The sequence below is a fragment of the Lemur catta genome, chromosome 1, assembly GCF_020740605.2.
Source record: "Lemur catta isolate mLemCat1 chromosome 1, mLemCat1.pri, whole genome shotgun sequence".
In the NCBI taxonomy this organism is placed as follows: Eukaryota; Metazoa; Chordata; class Mammalia; order Primates; family Lemuridae; genus Lemur; species Lemur catta.
The window spans coordinates 43999408-44015994 of NC_059128.1; the positions used below are offsets into that span (position 1 = coordinate 43999408).

General features: G+C 42.1%; 1 long non-coding RNA gene across 1 annotated transcript in view; it reads right to left on the reverse strand.

Annotated features, from left to right (window-relative positions):
- Positions 1-13962, reverse strand: part of LOC123649266 — a 33718-nt gene extending 19756 nt beyond the window's left edge. Inside the window, exons 1-2 of the long non-coding RNA XR_006738955.1 lie at positions 13939-13962; positions 7453-7622 (exon numbers count right to left, since the gene is read on the reverse strand). This is a non-coding gene — a long non-coding RNA (uncharacterized LOC123649266). The remainder of the gene's footprint in view (positions 1-7452; positions 7623-13938) is intronic.
- Between the last annotated feature and the right edge of the window lie 2625 nt (positions 13963-16587).

Consider the following 16587-nt stretch of genomic DNA (forward strand, 5'->3'; position numbering starts at 1 on the left):
TAATTTTTGGGGCACACAGGCTCCGTGGAGCCATTGATAGAACTCTGCCTATGAGTTCCAGATTGAGAACTACCATAAACATGAGGGAGAATTAAAAGTCTGAAATATCTAGAATTTTTTCCATGTCTGAGGAAAGCTAAGTTAGGGATGGGGTGGGATGGATAAGAAAACAAATTGGTACATGTTCTTTTTATTCATGTCCCATTTGTTAATAGAAATTTGGCAGAAATATACATATATGCAATATTTAAGTTTCTGGTACTTCTATTAATCTGAAGTAATTTTGTTATTTTAGGGACATTAATAATTGATTATATGCTGCTTTGGGTTGTAAGTAAAAATAAAGGAAAAAATAATAATGATTATATAGAATTTAATATGCTTATAAAATAATCATGCTTGGTAAATTTAAAGATATAATTTTGGAGACAATTAAATATTTACTAGTCAATTTTACTTTCAAAAATCTTATATGTGTTGTAGGGTGCTGAAACTGCTAGACTTTTTAAAAATCTAGGTTTAGTTTTCGCTGTTTTATAAGAAGCACCTCCAAATTGCAAACTCTTTAAATAAAGAACTATACCTTTATTTTCTCAAATCCTTTGTCCATCTTATGTTCCTATGTCGGAAAGGAGGACAGGTTCTCAAGACTTGTTCTACTCCTCCATTCTTTGGACACTTGTCCTATCTCCTGTTTGTCAGAGTCATTAGGACAAGTAGTATCACAGGCATACAAGACACTCCTTCTCTCATGGTGCCTGGTCAACTATGTGCCAACTCAGTACTGAATCTCAAAAGAACAGGCCCACCAGCAAAGGAGGCCTAGGGTCTGTGTTCCTTTTCCTGTAATAACGGTAGTGACTCCCTAAATGTTGCAAGCTCACATTTGTAACTGATTCCCATTGATTCCAAGACACATACTATGTGCCACCCCAAGAAAGGGCAAACACTGTCCTTCAAACTATATGACATAATGCCTTAACCGTAGCCCTCCACAGTCATGCAAGCCTCTGGTTGCTTTGATGTTTCTTTCATCCGTACAAGATGTGCCAGCAGTTTCTGGTTGTGATGGCCAACCCTTTTGTGGATCTTACTAACAGCTTCTTGTACTTGAGGGATGGCTCTTCCTATCATAGGTTCCAGAAAGCACTTTGGTTGTTACTTTGTGAAAATTATGTGGTATTGTGTTCATTCCTCCAACCATACATACCTGCTTCACTAATATCAAATTAAAGTCCCACTGCTCTATTTCTGTGCCTTTCTGCTCACATGGTAATTTTTCATTTCAATATCAAATCCATAGTGTAATCTTTTTGATGACCTTTTAAATGTGGTTCAATTCAACACCTACACTACCAACAATGCTCTTAATTCAATTGAAGTGATGACAGTATGAACTGCTATGACTAAGTTTTGACATTAACAACTACATCTCCACTGAGCCTGGCCAACACCATCAAGTGATCCCTAGAGATGTTGGGATGTGGAAAATGTGCATTCTAGAATCAATTAAATATGGTTCCCACATGATAGCCCTGTCCTCCTGTCTTAATGTTCTAGCAGACCAGCAGTCATGACTAAAATGAAGAGGAAAATAATTCCAAATAAGAATAGGATAATGGTAAAATTATAGTCCTCTCACTTACTATAATGTTCTGACTCATTTCCATTACTTTGTCTTAAAGTGAAGGACTCAAAGCTATCTTTCTTCCCTGTTCACCTACAGTAGGTCATGTTATTTCACTATGATCTTAATGACAATATCACACTACATCTCTTTTTCTTCCTTCAATTGTCTCTTTTTCTCCTCTAATAACCTAGAAGTGAAAGCAAGTGACCAATTCTTATTTCTTCTATCAATGCTAGTGCCATGACTTATGATAAAATTCCTTCCTTTTGTGTTTATCATGATTCCCCACAGTAACGTCATCAAATAGGAGAGAGGGCAAGAAACTATGAATTTACAGATGATGAAACTGAGAAAAGAACATGTTGGTGGGGAAACCAATACCAGCATTCAGTCTCCCAAACCTGTGTTTAATCTTCTCTGATTTCAAGACCCCTGTGGGAAGAGCCATCCCACAAACAGAATAAACTGTTACTGAGGTTCCCCAAAAGAATCTCTCATCACAAGCCAACCTTCAGGGTGGAAAGGATTTATTGTGGATTCCTAAAAGTTGAAGGCTGCTTAGATACATTCAATCTAGTAAATACTCATATAAAGATTGTCCACAGCACAGGCTGGGCAGGGTACTGCTGGAGATCAAAGATGACAGTCCTGGCCCTGCCCTCCAGTGACTCATGATCTAGAGCTGTTCTGAATCTGGGGCTGGGGAAAGAGGTGGGGAGGGGGCCTTTCATCTTGTGAATCAGATGACATTTGCAGGTCCCAGAAAATTGTTCTAGATCCCCATACCATCACAGGATTCTGCAAATCATTTCTTGGGGTTTGCACAGTTCCTGGACCATAGAAGAGTAGCTCGTGTCTGAGTTCCATAACATCTAAAAACAAAGCTCACACAGATGAGCTTTTTCTCAGGGTTAGTCCTACCCAAGTACAAAGAGACCAAGCCGGTCAAATAGTGTTAGGAGGAAGCAATATCCTGCCCTTGGAGTTCAGGTTTTCTGGATTAACAGTTGCTAAAGAAATTCTTTAATCTTCTCCCTGAGACTTGGTGTTTTGAGGCCTTCCTTCCTGGCAGGAGTTGATGGTGAGTATTCTCCAGAATGCACAGCCAGCCAGGGCACTACTGCAGTAATCCAAGGCCCTCCTGGCTGGGCCTGTCCACAGTATTCCCCAGCCCCCTTCACACCCCACCCTGTGCTCAACTTGTCTCTTTATGGCCCCTGGGCAAGTCCTGTTGGAGCCTCATTACCATCTGACCCTTCAGAAAAGAGGGCTCCTCCTAAAGTAGTGAAGGGACCCCGCTCAGCCAGGAAACTCTGGCCCGGCTATGGCTGCAAGGAGTTTCTGGCATTTGTGAATGGGCTGGTGGGTGGGGATTTCCAGTCTTTTACTGCTCTGGAAAAGCAACCCAATTTTTCATTTTAAGTCAGGTTGTTGAAGTGTCACTGAATTGCTGGGGGCTGACATCTGGGATCAGAGTCTTGTCTTGGTGGAGCCAGAGTCTCTGTATCACTTAAGGACACAGACATCCTGGCTTCTTTCCTACATTAACTTGCGAATATGAATATGGAGCTTTTTATTATATTCCCACATCCTCTTCTAGAAAAGCAGACAGAGTTGCAGTTATTTTCTTGTGTTTGTTATCATTCTTTTCTGGATAGTAGCATTTCAAAGGACACTGCAGGGGAAGCTCAGATGTGGCCTCGTTTGGAATACGACTACTACAACTAATATATAGTGCTTTTTAGTTAAAATAGCTTTCACCTTTATTATTATTTTAACTTAATCTTCATCTGATCTAAAGAATTCTCATGGTGCATATGGTGTTATCAGTTGGGGTCCCAGTGGGAATCAGATGGCACATGCAAAGAGTTTAATTGCAAATTATTTAAAGGGACTATTTACAGAGACAGATCAGAGTCCAATTGAAAAAACAGAAACTATGCCAATTATTTTAATAAAGCAAATTAAATACAAAGAATTAGTTTAAAAGGATAGGAGATCTTTCTATGGTATCTAAAGTAGTCAAATTCATGGAGGCAAAGTAGAATGGCAGTTACTAGGGCTGGGGAATGGAAAATGAGGAGTTATTTAATGGGTATAAACTTTCAGTTTTACAAGATAAAAGAGTTCTGGAGATTAGTGGCACAACAATGTGAATATACTTAACACTATTGAACTGTGCACTTAAAAATGGTTAAGATGGTAAATTTTATGTTATGTGTTTTCCACCACAATAAAAAGAAAAAAGAAAAGGACTCGAGATCTGAATATGTGAAAGGAACACTTAAAAGTAACCCAGAAAAATAACTGTGAAAAAACAGGATAGCACTATGGGCCAGAGAACAAAGAGAAGAGCTCTGGGTGTTATAACCCAAAGCTCAGAGCGGGGGCTGCAGATCTGGGACTCAGAGCTCTGAAAAAGAGGTGCTTTCACAGTGCTTGAGAGAACCGTTGTGGGAGTGACAGAAAAACACACAAAAAAAAACCTGAGGCTGGACCCCACCGCTGCTGCAGGGGGAAGGGCTGCTGCTGAGGGACTCCAACAGGAACAGGTCCCCTTCTTCTCCAGCCTGCAGCACCCTGTACTGGCACACCTGGCAGGAAGCTGCTGACCAAGATGATGTCATTTGCAAAGTCCCAGCCCCAGTACCAAAGAGCAGGCCATTGAACAGTGGTTAGGAGCTGAGCATATTGGCTTACTAATAGGCACAAAAGGTGTGAGCAGGGTTAAAAGACTGGTAAAACAACCAGCATAGCAACAGGGAACAGCAGGAAGCAGTGACTACCCCAAGCCTAAGGGGCAAGAGGAAGGGATGATAGAACAGGAATCCTGTCACGGCCAGCAGGGCTGGGGCTGTGGGAAGGGGCTGCCTGGCAGAAGCTGTGGCCACTTGCCTAAACTCTGGCCAAGCAAGGAGGGAACAAGTCAGGGGTGGGGGAATAAGCCCCTGACCTCTCTCTCCTCCTGCTGGCTGGTCTCCTGAAACTGCCACAGCTTGGCCAAAGCAAACAGGAAGTCAGAGGACAATATGTTTAACATTTATTTAATAAAAACAGAACCTACTATTAATATATACATTTATCTACATCTTCATCTCTCCTCCTAAGGATAACAATGACAACAATAACAAAATTGAAATCCCTCTAAGTTAATATACATCATCTCATTCTTTCTCAAAGGCCTAGCAATAACTTAGCATGAACAAAATCTGCTTTTATGTTAAGCATTAAAATTTGGTGATTTTTGTTGAATTTACTGAATGTTTAATATGCCATTAAAATATTTGTAACTGATTTCTACAAATACTGGATATGTAAAAGGTGAATTAAATGTATTTCACCTGCTTCTCTTGCCAATTGTTGAGAAATTACTTTGGCTTCAGGTTCTCCTCTAAAATGGGAATGATATTAATACACATCCCACAGCATCATAGTGAGGATGAAATGAAAAAAGAATAGGTGAAAGCACCATGGAAAAGACGGGTTTTATTTTCTGTTACCTTCAGCTCTCCCTGGATCTGAGGGTTCTTTAAAGTACTACCATCATCATCGACACCATCATACCACTACCACCATCACCAACAATACCACAATCACCACCACAACCACCACTACCATTAACACAATCAGTATCATCACCACCACCACGATCATCACTGTCATCATCGCCATCATTATTATCACCATCTTCATCATCACTACCATCATCATGATCACCATCATCACCATCACCATCATTGTCACCACTTGTCATCATTAACATCATTATCTTTTCTCCATGTCCTAAATTTTCTTGCCCCTGAGACCTTCAAAATTTTATGGAGCAAACAATCCTCTGGAGGTAATTGGGAGATGGTATTTGGAGTCAGGAGAGCTGTGCTGGAAGGCTGGCTTTACCACTGACTAACTGTAACCTGAGTTTCCCAGTTTTCTCACCTGTGAAACAGGAATACCTACCTACCTACCTCTGTTTATTATTCTCCCTTTGCCTCTCCAAATCCATTCTCTGCCCTTTACTGTCCTATTCTGTGTCCTGTAAGGATGACCTTTACAGACGGAATCACCTGGGCTCCCTTGTATGTGCATATGTTTGTATGAATATTGATAGAGGGATGGAAATATACACACCAAGCTTAACACACTGACTGCCACACTAGAAAAAAAAATTTTTTTTTCCTTAGGGCCACAGTGCTTTGTTACAAAAATAGAATAAAAACTTCAAAAACAAAATGATTCTTTCTAGTTTAATGAAAAATTTGTTATTTTTTATTGTTTTCTGTGCATGAATTATATGCAACTTGAAAAATAGTTCATGCAGCTCCCAAGGTGAAGAGATGTGTGAGTTACATATGCTTCATGAGGCCCTGGGCTCAAAACCAGCATGAGCTAAATATAACTCACATGGTAGTTAATGTATCTGATTTAAGAGAGCAGAGGTGATGACAGTAGTAGAAAGATTAGGTAAGAAAAAAAAATAGAGCAAAATGAGAACAATGTATATCTAAAAATATTATGCTGAGTAAAACAAATGAGACACAAAGTCATATCTATGTATGATATCGTTTGTGTGAAATTCTAGAAAATATACACTAATCTGTAGTGACAGAAAGCAGACCAGTGGTTGCCTAGTGCCAAAAGTGGAAGAAAATATGAGGGAACTTTTTGGGGTGACAAAAATATCTTGATTATGGTAGTGGATACAACACGGACATATTTGTAAAGACTCAACTACTTATACAACTGTACCTATGTGAGTGTAGTTCATTATATGTAAATTATACCTCAATAAAGTTGATTTTTTTCTTTTTTCTTTCAAAATATTAAGGGAGTAGAAACGTTTTTGTTACATAAATAGCTTTTATAATACTTAAGTCAGGGCTATTAGTGTGTCCATCACCGAAATAGTGTTCACTGTACCTGTTAGGTAGGTTTTTACCCCTCCCCTCCTTCCCCCTGCCCCCTAAAGTTGATTTTTAAAGTATTCATGGTATAATATAAATGGAAGACATATATCATAGAATTATAACAGTGATATTACCATGAATCTGTGAAACCTGAATGTGCACACAGGACTAGACGGTGACATGGCCCAATGAACACATCAGCTTGGTTCACAGATGCCTGCTATTTTATAAGCAACAAACAAAGAAGAAACGAGCTGAAGAAGGCTTCTGAAGACAGGGCCTACCCAGCAATGCCAAACTTGTTGATGAGGTTGCCCTTTATAGAAATAAGTATGGCAGTATTGAGAGGAACAAGAGGAAACAAAGAAAACTGTCTACAAGACCAGAGTGGGGGTTTTGTTTTACAATCAAAAGAGCTTTATGCAATGGATCCAAGTTATAATGAGGCTTAAAGGGAGAAAGAGTGGTCTCAATGCCATTGTGGTCAAATAAGTTTGCTAACCTTCCCAAATTTCAATTTCTCACTTTATAAACTAAAAGTAATAATACTAGCCTTCTAATGCCATTTCTTCAAGACCCCAGTTGCTACTGAGAAATACTTTCAAAGACAGGAGAAGAAACATCTATTGATCCAAACATAAAATGTGTTTGGCTCATCAGTCCTGTGCTAATAGTTCAGGAAATTTAAAACAACACAATTAGCTCCCTGGATTTACAGATCGAAGCAGAGCCCATTCTCTTTATGCCCAGTGGCTCTCACCCTGGCTGTGCCCCAGAAGCATCTTCAGAACTTTTTAAAAGTACAGATTTCTGAACCCAACCTTGGAGTTTACGACTCAGGTCCTGGAGAGCTGTGTAAGTTCTACAGGTGACTCACACAATCAGCTACTGTTGAGAACCACGCTGTTAGGCACTCACCTTGATATTTTCATGCAGTCAAGCATTCCAACACAGTCTTCTCAAAGCACACTTTCCATTTCTTACATCAAAGTTTTGTGATATTCTTCCTGCACTATCCCCAATGCCATGGCCTCAAGATTTTAAAGAATCGCAAAGCAACTTCCATTCCCAGCTGAGCTTGGACACACCTGAAATAGGTAAAGGAGACAGAGTGCTTGAATAGCATGGAACATCCTTCCATGTTTCCACTAAAAGGGCTTAATCTGAAACACAATTATTTGGTATCTCCTTTTCTACTTCCTCAGCATTGGTGCTTGAGATAGTTAAGAAACAGTTCCTGAGAAGCAGTGTTAACACCTTGATGTAATAAAGCTACAAGGAACTGAAACAACTTCCTGACCTATTTTTGACAGCCCCAGATATACCTGCCTTGAGATCCAGGCTTCTCAAGAACATGGAAATTCAGCTTTTCATTCATTCCTTAAAAAAAAAAAATTTTTACTATCTGCCTCCCATGTATAGCACCTCTATTCCAGGTGCTAGGGACACAGCAGCAAGTGAAACAGACAAGGCTTATGCTCTTGGCTTACAGTCCAGTTAGAAAAGATAAGTAAACAACAATACCACCACAAAGAGAGTGTCAGATTATCATAATTTTAATGCAAGAAATTAAAAACATGTTGTTAAAAAGAGTGAAGGGCAGAGTCACAGAAGGACAAACACTGCATGATTCTATCTGTATGAAGTTAAACACACAGAAGCAGAGAGTAGAGTGGCGCTTGCCAGGTGTAAGGGCAGAGGGAAGTGGGGAGTTGCTGTTCAACAAGTATAAAGTTTCGATTATGCAAGATGAATAAGTTCGGGAGGTCTGCAGTACAACATTGTGCCTATCGTAAACAATGCTGTATGTAAACGATACTGTATGTAAACAATTTAGAGGGTAGATCTCATGTTAACTATTCTTACCACAATGAAAAAAATTTTTGAATAAAATAAATAAAAAGTGAAGTGCAGGATGGAGGACATGAGAGTAGGCAGTGAGACGATGGGCAGTCAGAGGCCTGCCTGAGGAGGTGACATCTGAGCTGAGACTCTAGGAGAAGAAAGAACCAGCATGCAGAGAGCCCAAGAGGAGATTGCAGATGGAGCTGTATGACAGTTGAGGTCTGGCAGCAAGCAGAAGATACTCAAAGGGACTATGTACAAAAGTGCAGAGAGAGCTTAATGTAACTAGCTACCCAGGGCTACCAAAGGTGGGGTAGCCACAAGCACATCCAGTCTGCAGGGCCAAAGGGAGGAGTTGTCACCAAAGATGCAGAGGTGGTCACCAAAGATGCAGAGGGCCCCTGATAGGAGCTGCAGCCTTTGGTAAAGGGATGTAGCCAATCCCAAGGTGACTAGCCAGGAAAGAACAGGGGAGTAAATATGCTGAATTAATATCTCCTCCCTTTCTCTCTAATCTCCTACTGGTGCTTCCCATTGGCAATTCCAACAGGAAGCCAGGAAGCAAGAGTGTACATTGATGCAATTCATAGCATCAGCCTACTGGCACACAGAGCAAGGTGAGAAGGGTGGAAACTGGGTCTGGAAGAGCAAGTGGAAGGCATTGGCATAAACAGCATGTGCAAAAGTTTCAGATGAGAAACAACATAGCTTGTATAAGGAACAGAAGGGTCATTGTGCTGGAGCTTCTTGGACAAGCTACAGGATGCAGGCAGAGATGAAGACAGGACCCAGATCACGTGAGGCCTTGTGCGCCATGGTGAAGTGCTGGTATTTCATTCTGTGCCCAATGGGAAGCCTTTAGAAGGCTGGGATGGGAGATATGATCAGATTCTCACACTGTTAAAGACCATTCTGCCTGCTGTGCAAGTGTGCACTGCAGTAGCAGTGAGGGTGCAGGGAGGAAGCAAACAGTACAGCAGGAGTGCAATTAACTTACTCTGGAACTCCAATGTGCAGGGAAACTAGACTTCTACTTTGTCTAGAGTTAATCTATTCTTGCTTGCTAACTTCTCCATACTACAGAGAAACAAAAGGGGCAAGGGATAATCTTTAGATCAATACAATAATGTAAATCTTTCTTTTAGGCAAAACACTCAGCCTCCTTGGTTAAACATGCTTTAGTCTCTAGATTTCAGCACCACACTTGTGCTTAGGACATTGTCGGGGGAAGACACGTGTACACGACCTTGTGGATTTGAGTCCTCAAAACAATGCAGGGTCCTCTGGTTCCTCTGGCTCTCCAGCAATGTCTCTTGTCCCCCTGTCATTAGCCCTCAATAACTGAGGCCGCAGCTGGTGTGCATCTTGGTCTATCCCTCTTCTCAGCTCAATGGGACCCCGGTGACTTCTTTTTTTTTTTTTTTTTTTCCTTTTTTTTTTTTATTATTATTTCAGCATATTGTGGGGGTACAAAAGTTTAGGTTACATATATTGCCCTTGCCCCCCCACTCCCCTGAGTCAGAGCTTCAAATGTGTCCGTCCCCTAGACAGTGCACATCGCACTCATTATGTATGTATACACCCCTCCCCTCCCCTACTCATGTCTGCCCAGGACCTGATCAATGTTGTTCCTAAATGTGCTCTTAGGTGATGATCAGTGAAACCAATTTGATGGTGAGTATATGTGGTGCTTATTTTTCCATTCTTGGGATACTTCACTTAGTAGAATGGGTTCCAACTCTATCCAGGAAAATACAAGAAGTGCTATATCATCATTGTTTCTTATAGTTGAGTAGTACTCCATGGTATACATATACCACATTTTATTAATCCACTCATGTATTGATGGGCACTTGGGTTGTTTCCACATCTTTGCAATTGTGAATTGTGCTGCTATAAACATTTGGGTGCAGATGTCTTTTTTATAGACTGTCTTTTGTTCTTTTGGGTAGATGCCCAGTAATGCGATTGCTGGATCAAATGGTAGGTCTACTTGTATCTGTTTAAGGTATCTCCATATTGCTTTCCAGAGAGGTTGCACTAGTTTGCAGTCCTACCAGCAGTGTATGAGTGTTCCTATCTCTCCGCATCCATGCCAACATTTATTGTTATGGGACTTTTTGATAAAGGCCATTCTCACTGGAGTTAAGTGATATCTCATTGTGGTTTTGATTTGCATTTCCCCGATGATTAGAGATGTTGAGCATTTTTTCATGTGTCTGTTGGCCATTCTTCTGTCTTCTTTTGAAAATTTCTGTTCATGTCCTTTGCCCACTTTTTGATAAGGTTGTTTGATTTTTTCTTGCTGATTTTCCTGAGTTCTAAATAGATTCTAGTTATCAGTCCCTTATCGGATGTGTAGCATGTGAAAATTTTTTCCCATTCTGTAGGTTGTTTGTTTACTCTCATGACAGTTTCTTTGGCTGTGCAGAGCTTTTTAATTTAATCAGGTCCCATTTATTTATTTTTGTTGTTGCTGTGATTGCCTTTGGCATCTTCTTCATAAATTCTTTGCCTAAGCCAATGTCTATAAGAGTCTTTCCCACATTTTCTTCTAGAATTCTAATAGTTTCACTCCTAAGGTTTAAGTGTTATCCACCGTGATTTGATTTTTCTGAGAGGTGAAAGGTGTGGGCCCTGTTTCAGTCTTCTGCATGTGGCTATCCAGTTTTCCCAGCACCATTTATTGAATAAGGATTCTTTTCCCCAGAGTATGTTTTTGTCTGCTTTGTCAAAGATCAGATGGCTATGTGAGGATGGTTTTATATCTGGATTCTCGATTCTGTTCCACTGGTCTGTGTCCCTGTTCTTGTGCCAATACCAAGCTGTTTTAATAACCACAGCCTTGTAGTATAGTTTGAAGTCTGGTAAATTAATACCTCCCATTTTGTTCTTATTGCTTAAAATTGCTTTTGCTAAACGGCGTCTTCTCTGGTTCCATACAAAACATAAAATTTTTTTTTCTATATCTGTGAAAAATGATGTTGGTAATTTAATAGGGATTACATTTTCAGTCTAAATGCATCTTTGCAGGTTAGATGAGTTTCCTGGAGACAGCAGATACTTGGCTTGTATTTTTTTATCCATTGGGCCAGCCTATGTCTCTTGAGTGGGGAGTTCAAGCCATTCACATTTATTGAGAAAACTGATAGGTGGGGCAGATTTGTGTTCATCCTGTTGGGTAGAACTTCATTGCTATGTTTCTCTCTTGAGCCATTGTGGTATCTGGCCTTTGATCTTTAGCTTTTGAGTAGTTTTACATTCGTGAGTGTTTCTTGCGCTGGTCCACATGCAACTCTGTTTTGAGTACTTCTTGGAGGGCCGGTCTTGTCTTGGTGAATTCCCTCAGTCTTTGTTTATCTGAGAATGTCTTAATTTCTCCTTCATATACAAAACTTAGCTTTGCTGGGTACAAGATTCTAGGGTGGGCATTATTCTGTTTCAGAAGAGTAAGGATGGGGCCCCAGTCTCTTCTAGCTTGTAAGGTTTCAGTTGAGAAATCTGGCATTATTCGGATGGGCTTTCCTTTGTATGTTACTTGTTTCTTTCTCCTTACAGCTTAAAGAAGGGCCTCTTTAGTGGATATTTTGGTCAGTCTGATGACTGCATGATGTGGTGTCTTCCTATTTGCAATGAATCTCCCAGGGGTCCTTTGGGCTTCTTGTACCTGTATATCTAGATTTTTAGCAAGGCCTGGGAAGTTTTCCTCAATTATATCTTCAAATAGCTTATCCAACCCTTGTGTATTTTGTTCTTCACCCTCAGGAATGCCCATTACTCTCACACTAGGCTTCTTCACATAATCCCACATTTCTTGCAAACTCTGGTCTTTTATTTCTTTGCTCTATCTCTGTGACTGACTTATTTAATCGGAAGGTGTTATCTTCGATCTCTGAGATTCTTTCTTCTGTTTGATCTACCCTGCTCTTGAGGCTTTCCACTGTGTTTTGTAATTCCCTGAATAAATTTTTCATTTCCAGGAGTTCGGTTTGATTTTTCTTTAATATTTCAATTTCTTTAGTGAATTTTTCTTCCAAGTCCTGGATTTTTTTTGTGGTTTCTTTGTGTTGGTTATCCATTTTTTCTTGCATATCATTCAGTTGTCTGATGATCCATGTTTGAAATTCTTCTTCTGTCATTTTGGTGTTCTGAGTTTGGTTAATGTCCATTGCTAGAGAGCTGGTGTTTCTCTTTGGGGGTGTGCTTTCCGTTTGATTCTTCATATTTCCAGAGTTCTTTCGCTGATTCCTTCCCATCTGGATCAGCTGCTGCTTCCTGCCTTTAGATTTTCGTTTGGATGATGACACACCCTCTTTAGTCTCTGAGCCACTAGGTGGTGTTTGTGGGTGAGATTTGACCACACCCTATATGATGAGTCAGTAGATGCAGTAAAAGGGTGTGCAGAATGACCTCCCAGTCAGTAGGTGGCACTTGCTGGGAGGGGCAGGCTGCAGTGTTGTTTTTGAGTCCTATAACCGGCTCTCGTTCCCCTGGAGAGACACTCTAGTGCCTCACATGGTGAGTGGGGCCCTGGGACTTCCAAGTGTGTCCTTATTCTGCACCTCAGCGGGGGCAGGTCAGAGAGTGAGTCTGGGCAGACCTGGGTTGGGTGAGCCTGTCCTCAAGCTCCACAAATGCTATTAGCAGGGGTCAAAGGTCTGTTCTTTGCCTCTGGGCACAGCTGCCAGGGAGGGGCTGGAATGGCCCCTCTCAGCAGAAAAGTCTGCATGTCGGGGGTGGGCTGTCTGAGACCTACAGTCTATCTAGAGCAGGCCTTGCTCCTTTCCATCCTCCCCTATTCCGCAGTTTCTCCCCGGCCTCTGCCAGCAGGCAGGACCTCAAGCCAGTGGATCTACCTTGGCTGTCACGCAGGCCAGGAGGTTCCTTGCCCAGGATCGTAGACTGGGCTGGGCGCCTTCCTGTGAGAGGAGGGTTGCCCCTCAGGCATGCTGATCTGGCCCCAAAGGCACACACACTCAGTAGGGTCTTCACAAATAACCCTTCCGTGCCCCAGGGCAATGCGATTGAGGCCTGGGTGTACGGGATCTGGTCTGCAGGCCTGTCCCCTGGGCCCTGGAGATCAATCCCTGACCCTTCCAGGGAGAGGAGTGCTGGTCTCAAGTCTACCCAAGCTAGATCGGTGTCTGTCCGCCTCGGGATTTGCCCCCCTCTCCTGGAGTCACCAGGCAAGCAGCACCTTGGAGGGTGGGTGGGTAGGGAGCTCACAATCTGAGTACCCCTCAGTCTGCTGTAGGTCCCCAAAAGGAGAGGTCCCGTTCCCTGCAGATGCCTCCGGGTGGTGGCTAAATTGTCTCTCTCGGCAGTGGCTGGTAGGCAAAGGGGGAGGGGAGAATGAAGCAATATGGCGCCTGCCAATTGGCTCGGGTCTGTGGACCGGGAGGTCCCCCAAGGGAGATGGGAGCCTGGTGCTCTGTCCGCAAGAGGCTCACAGCTCACTGGCGGTGGCCGTCTCTGGGATGGTGTGGGCAGGTCTCTCCACTCAGGAGCCCACCCGCAGTCTAAAACGCAAGGGAGGGGAAATGTAGTTGCTCCACCTACCCTTGTCGCCGGTCTCCAAGCCTCTCGGGGGCCTTTCTCCTTCCAGTTTTCCTCCTCAGCTTCTTCATGTGGAGTCTCCTGTAGTTTCAGGCACTCTCCCTTCTGACCCTCGTCTGATCTATGTTCGTCTGCCTATTTTTTTCACCTTCTTCTAAAATCTGTCTTTCTTGCAGAGACACTCTGGCTGGTGGTTTTTTTCGTCTGCCATCTTGATTCCTCTCCCCCAGTGACTTCTTGTCTGATGCCTCATTCATCTCAACTCTCCTGGCATCTCAAGCCCCTGAGTACCTCTAAGTCCCCCATCTCAACAGGCACGTGTTGGCCATGCTGGCTCTCAACTCTGCATTCATGCCTTGGGAGAACAAAGGAAGGCTTGGGGAAACAAATTGGACCATCACTCTCCCTGACCACATCTCTGGATTTATATCATGTGGTCACCCTCCAGGTTGGCTGAGAGGAGGCTGAGAGGTAGCCCTTATAGAGCTACCAGGTGACCTCTTCCCAGTGTCCCAGACTGGAAGCCAGGAAGAAGCCCCTCTGCCCTCTGCGTTCTTCTAGGTATTTAATAAACTTCCCTTTCTCTATGCTGCAGCCCAGAGGGAAGATCAGAACACCTAACTGATCATCTACCTGCTCTGCCTGTCTCCCTTCTGTCTTCCTCCTGCAAAAATCTTTCAGGCAGAACAGCCTTTATTATCATGGCCCTCATCTTCTAAACTCCAGCCTGAAGTGAGCATAATGGAGAACAAACATTCTATACATTATGGGAGAAATTTATAATCTAATCTTTCAGGCCTCATCCTTGCTATGTAAATGGGAACTAAAAACATTTATAAAATCCTTTCTCTCCCTACCAAGACTAGCTTTCAAGCCTACTGTCTTTCTGCAGAACTCTATTTTTGAATGCCAGAAGCCAAATCTTAACTCTTCCTTTTGATTTGCATTCTTTTATCCTGCCTTGGAGGCAGATCTATTCAGAAAAAAGAGTACACATTAAATTGTTCCAAACCATGGCCATCAATACCTGTTAGGAAGCTATCCTAACGTTCTGGGTGAGAGATAACCATAGCTTGCTAACTGGTGAAAGAGGAGAACAGGAGAGAGAAGGAAAAGGAGGCGAGTTTAGGAAATATTTTGGAGGCAAAACTAATAGAATTGGCTGATGGATTACAGGGTAGAAGTGAAGAAAGCAGAGAAACCAAAAATGACTCCTCAGTGAGTAACAGACAGATGGTGGGGTCCATTTTACTAGAATGGGGAATCCTGAGGAAGAAACAGGTTGGGGGCGGTGGGAGGAAATCAAGGATTGTGTTTTGAACTTTACAAATTTGAAATTCCAATGAGACATTGAAGTGGTAATGTTAAATAGGCCACTCAGAAGAGAGGTTAGAGATGAGGATAAAAATCTGGGAATGAGCAGCATAGAGATGGTGCCTAAAGCCCAACCTATAGTACATATGAAGAAAGGCTCAGCCCCAGCACAGAACATACCAGGTTGAAAGCCTCTACTGGCCAACCCATGGCAGGACAAAGGAGAAAAATTCCCAACCCAATCCCAAACCTATCTCAAGGCAAGCTCTTGGATTTAGCATACTATTTAAGATCCGGAATCAGGCACCACAAACCCATCTTGAATTTAGCAATAGCCACAGAGGAGAGAGAAAATGTGTATGTTGAAACTAGGTCATCAATTATCGTGTAGGCTTTTATTCCAGAGAAATGTTACAAGCACCTATTTGAGACCAGTCATCATGGAGAAAACTAATGGTGAAGCAGGAAACCAACAAGAAACAAAGCATTCTCCAAAAGCTTTGACTTTTTCTATCAACACAGGATCTTGCCTGCAGTGGCTCACACCTGTAATCCTAGTACTCTAGGAGGCCAAGGTGGGCAGATCGCCTCAGGAGTTGGAGACCAGCCTGAGCAAAAGCAAGACTCCATCTCTACTAAAAATAGAAAAATTAGTGAGACACGTGTGCTGCCTGTAGTTCCAGCTACTGGGGAGGCTGAGGCAAGAGGATTGTTTGAGCCCAGGAGTTTGAGGTTGCAGTGAGTTATGATGACACCACTACACTATACCCAGAGCATTCGAGCAAGACTCTGTCTCCCAAAAACAACAACAACAACAACAACAACAAAAAAAAAAAAAAACAGGGTCTTATGATACATCAGCTTTTCAGCCCAGAAAGAAGCTACCTGGTGGGTGGGCTCTTTAACTATTCAAACTGATCTTCTCACATTCTTGTTGGGTAGGAATAGGGAGAAAAGAACCCTCTCTACCTTTCTTGGGGGAAAAAGGGAGGGGGGCGGTGAGAAGAATTGGAGAGTCAAGGGACTAATACTGTTTCCAAGGAAATAGCCCCACCTGCTGAAACAAATTTACATCTGGGTTGGGAAGGGGAGGGAGGTAAGATTTTAGTTCTTTTTCAGAAATTACTACTACTTAACAACTATAATATTCTTGCTCCCTCTAGAGGTCAAAGGTATGAATAACATGCCTGTAAAAGAAAAAAAATCATTATAATGATACTACAGCTTCATTTTTCACCACACCTTTTTTCTTCAACACTTTAAGTCAATATTAAAATAGAGGGACAAAATAAAGGCAAGAAGTTAAAATTCCTCTGGCACTTTCCATATACTCTGAAA